The sequence below is a fragment of the Salvelinus alpinus genome, chromosome 20, assembly GCF_045679555.1.
Source record: "Salvelinus alpinus chromosome 20, SLU_Salpinus.1, whole genome shotgun sequence".
Lineage (NCBI taxonomy): Eukaryota > Metazoa > Chordata > Actinopteri > Salmoniformes > Salmonidae > Salvelinus > Salvelinus alpinus.
Window position 1 is genome coordinate 47,317,669 of NC_092105.1, and position 9,095 is coordinate 47,326,763.

At 42.7% G+C, this 9,095-nt stretch overlaps 1 non-coding gene across 1 annotated transcript; it reads right to left on the minus strand.

Moving 5' to 3' along the window:
* Window positions 1–1,916: 1,916 nt before the first annotated feature.
* LOC139547419 (U7 small nuclear RNA) lies at window positions 1,917–1,971 on the minus strand. The gene has a single exon (XR_011669490.1). It is a non-coding gene; the product is annotated as a U7 small nuclear RNA (small nuclear RNA).
* Between the last annotated feature and the right edge of the window lie 7,124 nt (window positions 1,972–9,095).

Here is a 9,095-nt window from a genome sequence, read left to right on the forward strand (position 1 = left end):
CTGGAATATGTTCCGGGATTCATCCAATGGCATTGAGGAATACACCACCTCAGTCATCAGCTTCATCAATAAGTGCATCGATGACGTCATCCCCACAGTGACTGTAAATACATATCCCAACCAGAAGCCATGGATTACAGGCAACATCCACATCGAGCTAAAGGCTAGAGCTGCTGCTTTCAAGGAGCGGGGGACTAATCCGGAAGCTAATAAGAAATCCTGCTATGCCCTCAGACGAACCATCAAACAAGCAAAGCATCAATATAGGATTAAGATTGAATCGTACTACACTGGCTCTGGTGCTTGTCGGATGTGGCAGGGCTTGCAACTATTACGGAGTACAAAGGGAAACCCAGACGCGAGCTGCCCAGTGACGCGAGCCTACCAGATGAGCGAAATGCCTTTTATGCTCGCTTCGAGGCACTGAAGCATGCACGAGAGCACCAGCTGTTCTGGATGACTGTGTGATAATGCTCTCGGTAGCCGATGTGAACAAAACCTTTAAACAGGTCAACATTCACAAAGCCGCTGGGCCAGACGGATTACCAGGATGTGTACTCAAAGCTTGCGCGGACCAACTGGCAAGTGTTTTCACTGACATTTTCAACCTCTCCCTGACCGAGTCTGTAATACCTACATGTTTCAAGCAGACCACCATAGTCCCTGTGCCCAAGGAAGCGAAGGTAACCTGACTAAATGATTACCGTCCCGTGGCACTCATGTTGGTAGCTATGAAGTGCTTTTAAAGGCTGGTCATAGCTCACATCAACAGCATCCTCCCAGACACCCTAGACCCACTCCAATTCGCATACCGCCCCAACAGATCCACAGATGACGCAATCTCAATCCCACTCCACACTGCCCTTTCTCACCTGGACAAAAGGTACACCTATGTGAGAAAGCTGTTCATCAACTACAGCCCAGCGTTCAACACCATAGTGCCCACGAAGCTCATCACTAAGTTAAGGACCATGGTACCTAACACCTCCCTCTGCAACTGGATCCTGGAATTCCTGACGGGCCGCCCCCAGGTCTTTCGAGTAGGCAACCACACGTCTGCCACGCTGATCCTTAACACTGGGGCCCCTCAGGGGCGTGTACTTAGTCCCCTCCTGTATTCCCTGTTGACCCACGACTGCATGGCCAAACACGACTCCAACACCATCATTAAGTTTGCTGACGACACAACAGTGGTAGGCCTGATCACCGACAACGATGAGATGACCTAAAGGGAGGATGTCAGAGAACTGGCAGTGTGGTGCCAGGACAACAACCTCTCCCTCAATGTGAGCAAGACAAAAGAGCTGATCGTGAACTACAGGAAAAGGCGGGCCAAACAGGCCCCCATTAACATCGACGGGGCTGTAGTGGAGCAGGACGAGAGTTTCAAGTTCCTTGGTGTCCACATCACCAACGAACTATCATGGCCCAAACACACCAAGACAGTTGTGAAGAGGGCACGACAAAACCTTTTCCCCTTCAGGAGACTGAAAAGATTTGGCATGGGCCCCCAGATCCTCACCATTGAGAGCATCCTGACCGGTTGCATCACCGCCTGGTATGGCAACTGCTCAGTATCTGACTGTAAGGTGCTACAGAGGGTAGTGCGAATGGCCCAGTACATCACTGGGGACAAGCTTCCTGCCATCCCTGACCTGTGTCAGAGGAAAGCCCATAAAATTGTCAGAGACTCCAGGCACCCACGTCTGCTCTATAGACTGTTTCTCTGCTACCGCACAGCAAGCGGTACCGGAGTGCCAAGTCCAGAACCAAAAGGCTTCTCAACAGCTTCTACCCCCAAGCCATTAGACTGCTGAACAATTCATAAATATTGGCACTGGACAATTTACATTGACAAATAACGTTTGATTTGATTTCCTATTGTGTTTTTATTTTATTATCTTTGACATAGAAGTGTAGGCTTTCTCCTTTAGGAAACCTACTAGAGAAATACTAAAAGAGCACGTTTTCCATAACCTGTAGGTACAGTTGAAGTCAGAAGTTTACATACACTTAGGTTGGAGTCATTAAAACTAGATTTCCAACCAGTCCACAAATTTCTTGTTAACAAACTATAGTTTTGGCAAGTCAGTTAGGACATCTACTTTGTGCATGACAACAATTGTTTACAGACAGATCATTTAACTTATAATTCACTGTATCACAATTCCAGTGGGTCAGAGGTTTACATACACTAAGTTGACTGTGCCTTTAAACAGCTTGGAAAATTCCAGAAAATTATGTCATGGCTTTATAAGCTTCTGATAGGCTAATTGACATAATTTGAGTCAATTGGAGGTGTACCTGTGGATGTATTTCAAGGCTTACCTTCAAACTCAGTGCCTCTTTGCTTGACATCATGGGAAAATCTAAAGAAATCAACCAAGACCAGAGAAAAAACAATTGTTGACCTCCACAAGTCCATCCTGGTTCATCCTTGGGAGCCATTTCCCAACGCCCGAAGGTACCACGTTCATCTGTACAAACAATAGTACGCAAGTATAAACACCATGGAACCACGCAGCCATCATATCGCTCAGGAAGGAGATGCGTTATGTCTCCTAGAGATAAACGTACTTTGGTGTGAAAAGTGCAAATCAATCCCAGAACAACAGCAAAGGACCTTGTGAAGATGCTGGAGGAAACAGCTACAAAAGTGTCTATATCCACAGTAAAACGAGTCCCATATTGACATAACCTGAAAGGCTGCTCAGCAAGGAAGAAAACACTGCTCCAAAACCGCCATAAAAAGCCAGATATGGTTTGCAACTGCACATGAGGACAAAGATCGTATTTTTGGGAGAAATGTCCTCTGGTTTGATGAAACAAAAATAGAACTGTTTGGCCATAATGACCATCGTTATGTTTGGAGGATAAAGGGGGAGGCTTGCAAGCCGAAGCCTTCCCAACCGTGAAACACGGGGGTGGCAGCATCATGTTGTGAGGGTGCTTTGCTGGAGGAGGGAGTGGTGCACTTCACAAAATAGATGGCATCATGAGGAACAAAAATTATGTGGATATATTGAAGCAACATTTCAAGACATCAATCAGGAAGTTAAAACTTGGTGGCAAATGGGTCTTCCAAATGGACAATGACCCCACGCATACTTCCAAAGTTGTGGCAAATGGCTTAAGGACAAAAAGTCAAGGTATTGGAGTGGCTATCACAAAGCCCTGACCTCAAATCTACAGAAAATCTGTGGGCATAACTGAAAAAGTGTATGCGAGCAAGAAGGTCTACAAACCAGACTCAGTTACACCAGGAATGGGCCAAAATTCACCCAACTTATTGTGGGAAGCTTGTGGAAGGCTACCAAAAATGTTTCACCCAAATTAAACAATTTAAAGGCAATGCTACTAAATACTAATTGAGTGTAAGCAAACTTCTGAACCACTGGGAATGTGATGAAAGAAATAAAAGCTGAAATAAATCATTCTCTCTACTATTATTCTGACATTTCACATTCTTAAAATAAAGTGGTGATCCTAACTGACCTAAGACAGGGAATTTTTACGAGGATTAAATGTCAGGGATTGTGAAACTGATTTTTAATGTTTTTAGCTAAGGTGTATGTAAACTTCCGACTTCAACTGTAGGTAGGACTAGGGTCTGAACGGCTAGCTCAGAGCGTCTGCTCTTTTCTATAACCTGTAGGGGACACAATATAGTCTATACTTGGTATGTATGTTTCTCACTTATGGGTGGAACAAATTACAATTTGGGGGAGTGGAATGGGCAGGGTATATGTTAATATAATACTGTAGTATTTACTATAGTTAAAGAAAAGGGTAGTTTTTTGTTAGCATTACAGGAATATTTACTGGTGTTCTTTTCAGGATAATACTGTTGCATTTACTATAGTATTCTACAGTATACCACAACATTCTATAGTAGGTACTAGAAATGATCGAGTGATACCACAGTGTGTAGTATAGTACTCTACAGTATACTACAGTTTACTATAGAATTCTATAGTGAGTACTGTAGTATTCTATAGTAAACTGTAGTATCTTTTCATGTGGGTCTGTTTGCTGTATTGCTTCATGTCCTGTTACAAAAGCAATAGTTTACTAGCAACCATTGTGACAATCAACTCCATAAGGTATGACATCCAAACTTGCAATGGGGCTGATTGTCACAAGCGCACAGAGTGTGTTTGATGGCTAATAACTACATTTTTTTAATAAGATATGAGGATAAAAAGGGTCCCCATTTTAACCACAGACCTTGGTATTTTTCCTAATATTGAAAATAGTCTTGTAAGAAATACACACGAGAGTAAAAAGTGTGACAACCAACCCCGGTCTCCCCTACAGTACCCTAACATGACATAGAGAAGAAGAGAGAGTAGAACTATAAGTCTGATTTTCAAAATGGTTCCCAGATGTACAGCAGCCGCCCCATTTATCCAAATCATGGAAATTATAACTCCTAAAGGTAAATAGCACTCAGGAACTCGGGGTGGAAAAGACCACAGTGCGGTGACTCAGCTCCAAAACATGCTGCAACACTGAAGGGCTTTTTCAAGACTACTAACACTGTTTAGTCACTGTGCGCGGGCTGCGCCAAACAAAGTCTTAGTTTCATTGCGCCGGGCTTAAAATATATTTTCTGTCATGAATATGGATGAAAAAGTTAATTGTAGAGTCACTATGGCTACCGGGCTTGGCATTAATGATTTCCAGCTGTCAAATAAAGACAACCATTCAGATTTCAATGGCTGGCATTGTTCAGTCCGATTGGTGAGTCAGTGAACCACCAGAGTTGGGAAGCTGTGCGGCTACAATTGGCAACGAGAGAGGGAGATGTGATACACCAGAAGCTAGTTAAAGTACAGCAGTAACTGTTGGAAAAACTGTTTGTTCCAGGCTCTTTTTGTGCAAGAACACAAAAAGTTACTTGGACGATGGTCCTACAAAATGTAAGAAAGGTTCATGCAAATCTACAAAAAAAAGGCCTTGTAAAAAGGTCTTCTGTAAATGTTCGGCCTACCAGGGGGTAAATGAATCAGGATAAATGAGTAAGCGAGCTAATATAATGTAAACAATCGAAAACAATGTTTTTAATGTTTCACAATAATTCCATACCACCAAGTTAGCTATTTAATACACTGCAGTACTAATTTATTGAGACAGTTCACCAAACTGTTGAACATGCTTTTTGAAATACCTGGGTCATGTTCATTAGGGCATACATCAACAAAAACATTTTGCAACGAAAAACGAAAATAGCTGTTTCTTATTAGATAGTCCCTCCCTGTTTCTTCCATTTGATGCCTAGTGAGGTTTCGAGTTTGCCTCCCCATCATGCAGGGGTTGTGTGTGGGGGAGGTGTGGTCATGCTCCCCAGTGATGTCATGCATGACTGCCTTGCCTGGTTCACCAACTACTTTGCAGACAGAGTTCAGTGTGTCAAATCGGAGGGCATGTTGTCCGGTCCTCTGGCAGTCTCTATGGGGGTGCCACAGGGTTCAATTCTCGTGGCCGACTCTTTTCTCTGTATACATCAATGATGTCGCTCTTGCAGCTGGTGATTCCCTGATCCACCTCTACGCAGACGACACCATTCTATATACTTCCGGCCCTTCCTTGGACACTGTGCTATCTAACCTCCAAACGAGCTTCAATGCCATACAACACTCCTTCCGTGGCCTCCAACTGCTCTTAAACGCTAGTAAAACCAAATGCATGCTTTTCAACCGTTCGCTGCCTGCACCCGCACGCCCGACTAGCATCACCACCCTGGACGGTTCCGACCTAGAATATGTGGACATCTATAAGTACCTAGGTGTCTGGCTAGACTGCAAACTCTCCTTCCAGACTCATATCATACATCTCCAATCCAAAATCAAAGCAAGAATCGGCTTTCTATTCCGCAACAAAGCCTCCTTCACTCACGCCGCCAAACTTACCCTAGTAAAACAGACTATCCTACCGATCCTCGACTTCGGCGATGTCATCTACAAAATAGCTTCCAATACTCTACTCAGCAAACTGGATGCAGTTTATCACAGTGCCATTCGTTTTGTTACTAAAGCACCTTATACGACCCACCACTGCGACCTGTATGCCCTAGTCGGCTGGCCCTCGCTACATGTTCGTCGTCAGACCCACTGGCTCCAGGTCATCTACAAGGCTATGCTAGGTAAAGTGCCGCCTTATCTCAGTTCACTGGTCACGATGGCTACACCCACCCGCAACACGCGCTCCAGCAGGTGTATCTCACTGATCATCCCTAAAGCCAAAACCTCATTTGGACGCCTTTCCTTCCAGTTCTCTGCTGCCTGCGACTGGAACGAATTGCAAAAATCTCTGAAGTTGGAGACTTTTATCTCCCTCAACAACTTTAAAAATCTGCTATCCGAGCAGCTAACCGATCGCTGCAGCTGTACATAGTCCATCTGTAAACTACCCACCCAATTTACCTACCTCACCCCCCATACTGCTTTTATTTATTTACTTTTCTGCTCTTTTGCACACCAGTATCTCTTCTTGCACATGATCATCTGATGATTTATCACTCCAGTGTTAATCTGCTAAATTGTAATTATTCGATTTATTGCCTACCTCATGCCTTTTGCACACATTGTATATAGATTCTCTTTTTTTTCTACCATGTTATTGACTTGTTTATTGTTTACTCCATGTGTAACTCTGTGTTGTCTGTTCACACTGCTATGCTTTATCTTGGCCAGGTCGCAGTTGCAAATGAGAACTTGTTCTCAACTAGCCTACCTGGTTAAATAAAGGTGAAATAAAAAAATAAAATAAAAAATGCAGGAAGAGGTGTAATAGAGCCTGAGATTGGTCATGCATAGGAAAACTCAGAGGAATATTCCAGAAACTGCCTTCAAACCGAAAGGATATGAAAATGTGTCGATCACGTGTTTGGCTGGCTTTCGTTTCACCAAAGAAGCACTGTAAATCCAACTGAATTAATTTCAATGAGAAATAATTGAATAATGATTCTTGGACTAAACTTGCATGTTCCCCTGACATTTGGCTGTTTGTGTTTTCTAATGCATAAGTAATACTTGCATCCATATATAAAGTACATCAAAATAAACAACATCAGTTTAGACTGATTTTATATTAGCCTATTGTCACGTTCTGACCTTAGTTCCTTTTTTATGTCTTTATTTTAGTTTGGTCAGGGCGTGAGTTGGGGTGGGCATTCTATGTTGTTTTTCTATGTTTTGTTCTGTAGGTAATTTTCTATGTGTTTGGCCTAGTATGGTTCTCAATCAGAGGCAGGTGTCAGTCGTTGTCTCTGATTGGGAGCCATATTTAGGTAGCCTGTTTTCTATTGTGTTTTGTGGGTGATTGTTTCCTGTTATGTGTTTGCACCTTTCGGGACTGTTTCGATTATATCATTCATTTTGTATTTTTTAGTGTTCAGTTTTAATAAATTAAAATGGACACTTACCACGCTGCACATTGGTCCGATCCTTCATACTCCTCGTCTGAAGAGGAGGAAAATCGTTACACCTATCCTATATAAAGTACTGTATGTATTGTATCATTCTACTTAAAGGTTATTATGATGGTTATCACTCATGTAGTTCTATTGAGGTAGATCATGCAATTACCGTATGCCAGGTCCATAATTATTGATGAAGATGAGCAAAAAAGACTGTGTAAATAAATAAGACAAATGCTGAGCTATATTGTAAGCTCAAATACAATTGCTCATAGAAAGATATTTAGTTTAAGTAATACAACAAATCTAAAAAAAGATAGAGGTCAAAACTATTGGCAGTGAGATGAAGATTACGTTATTTCTCGAGCTATGTTGATAATTGACGGATGATGACAATCGTTGACCCTGTTCATGAATGGATGCCGTGACCTACCAGAAGGTGCAAAGGTTGGTATCATAACATGTCTAGCAATGTGATTGCAATGGTTTAGCAACCTCCAAAAATAATTTCAGTCACTGCTCACTTGCTATTTTCACAGCTTGTCAGGCACGACCTCAGAATAAAAGTGTGTCATGCAACACAAGTACCCTTGTGACACCTCCTCCGTTGTTGCCAGTCTCCCTTGACACCAGCGGAAAATACACGCCATGAGTGACCCAAGTTACAGCCCTGATGACACAGACTGCTTCATCAACAATGACAGGTAATGTGTGGTATGTGAAATGGGAAAAAATGTATTCAGAAATACCCAGCTTTATACATTTGTTGGCTAATTCCCCAGCAAAGCAGATACATCTAGTAGAGTCATTTTGGTTCCAAAGTGCATTAGCAAAAAAGCTTTGTCCTTTCTTTAGAAGAAATTGCAAATTACCACTTGGCAGTCTATTATATTACTCTGTTACAGGCCTTCCCAGTCAATCCCACCTCATAAGATTGCCTGCTGCAGCAGAGAACTGGAAGGAAAGGCGGCAAATGAGGTGTTGGCTTTTGGGATGATCAGTGAGATATACCTGCTGGAGCGCGTGCTACGGGGTGGGTGTTGTTATCGTGACCAGTGAACTGAGATAAGGCGGAGCTTTACCTAGCATGGACTTATAGATGACCTGGAGCCAGTGGTTCTGGCGACGAATATGTAGCGAGGGCCAGCCGACTAGAGCATACAGGTCGCAGTGGTGGGTGGTATAAGGTGTTTTAGTAACAAAACGGATGGCACTATGATAAACTGCATCTAGTTTGCTGAGTAGAGTATTGGAAGCTATTTTGTAGATGACATCGCCGAAGTCGAGGATTGGTAGGATAGTCAGTTTGATGAGGGGCCAGGAGCTGATCTACACTGCTATGCCCAATAATGGGGCTCTGGCAAAGACCTCACCTACAGCCACACTTCTTGCCTACTGACCAACAGAGAAAAAAATGATGTAAGTTTAGTCTGACCTGTTCAAACTTCAACATAGTATCTGTTTGTGTGTCAGATATCACCTATTCTAACTGTCATTGGTAATAGAACAGTGAGTGTGTATGTTTTGTGTTCATAGACACCTGTATGAAGCCAGAACTTGGGAAACTTGCAAGTGCAGACTGACAGACAGGCTTGATGCCGATGACTCGGAATGGAAAATACTTTGTACTTGGCAATAATTATTCAAGACACATCTACTACTTTTTATCGTCTTT